The following is a 1413-nucleotide window of genomic DNA, read 5'->3' on the forward strand; positions in this document are numbered from 1 at the left end:
GCACCAGAGGCATGAGAGTTGCCCTGCGAGAGCGTCTCTTAGCGCTGTCCAGAGCTGGTACCTGCCGGGTTGTTGCTGGTGTCTCACAGACAAGTGACATGGTCATGAGCTGTTCAGTCGGCGATGGAAGGGCTGCTGGGCCTTAGGTGGCTCAGCCAGGTCGTGACCCTGCTTACCCACAGGGACACCTCGGGTGCAGTCCCTTGGTGTGTTCAGAGAGGTGGAGAACGCTTCTGGACGGGCAGGAGCTGAGGTGCTGCCGTGCGGAGCCATGGGACGCAGCGTGTGGGCTGTCCCATGAGAGGAGCCGGGGGACATCAGCGCATGGCCCCTGTTCCTGCTCACCGCTCGCCACCACAGCTCAGGCTCTTGCACACCCTGGCGCCTCCTGAGCACGATTTCCTGCTCAGAGAGGGCTTGTAATGCCCTGTTTCCCTCATGCCTTCATTCCTTCTCTCAAGCTCTTGGTGATTATCACGCAGGAGCAGTTCCACCTCCGCTGACAGGGGGTTAAACACGTTGTTGCTGGCTGAGTCGTGCAGCTCTGGGCTTCTGGAGGCTTCACGGAGACCCTTCTGCGTGCGAGGAGGGAGCCACTGACGCACCGGTCGCTGGTGCCTGCTCTCGGCTGATGTAGTCAGTGGGTTTATACCCACAGGACATTCCCGAGCTCAGCGCTCGACCCTTCTCCCTGGTGTTGGTACAGATGTTTTACACAAGCGCCTGGAATCGCTGGGTGCAGGTGCCCTCGTTCCACTTCTCTGTCAATATGTTTTAAGGTACCTCAGTGCTGGGAGAAGCTCCTGTGGGAGGCATCGCTCAGCCCTCGCTGTGGTTCTTTGGTTTTTGTCGTGGTGCTTTGACCCGAACGAACCCTCCAGCTACAGGACAGCCCTGAAGGAGGGGCGGTTAAGCTTTCTGTGGGGTTGTTTTTTATTTCTGCTCCTTGCACTCGGACACAGCCGTGTTGCGTGGTTGGTGTGCTCGGCTTCGCAGCACTGCCAGGAGATCTTCCTGAACCACTCCTTTGATGGTGCCCAGTTTTAAATGGAATCTTAACCAAGGCCTTGCTTTCTTTCCAGGTTGGATGTGGAGTCTAAACTTCTGGGTGTCCTTTCCACACATTCTTTGTTTCTCCTCCTAATTCTCCTGATGGAGGACCAGCTGGGCTTCCCGTCCCGCTCCTGGTGCTGAGTGGTGCTTGGGAAGGTGGTGGCTGAGCAAAGACACGCTGGCTGATGGTAAGGCGGGCGGTGGTGTTTCCATGCGAAGGCTCAGGCACTGAACCCGTGGGCTCCGAGCCAGAGAGGGACCGACACCGCTCGGCTGGCTGCCAGGGCGCTCACGGGCGGTTTCTCCATCCCCTGCCAGCCAGGCTGCTTTACTCAGCACCGGCTGGAGTGCAGCTGAGCT

The sequence above is a fragment of the Buceros rhinoceros genome, unplaced genomic scaffold (genome assembly GCF_000710305.1).
Source record: "Buceros rhinoceros silvestris isolate BGI_N320 unplaced genomic scaffold, ASM71030v1 scaffold44141, whole genome shotgun sequence".
In the NCBI taxonomy this organism is placed as follows: Eukaryota; Metazoa; Chordata; class Aves; order Bucerotiformes; family Bucerotidae; genus Buceros; species Buceros rhinoceros.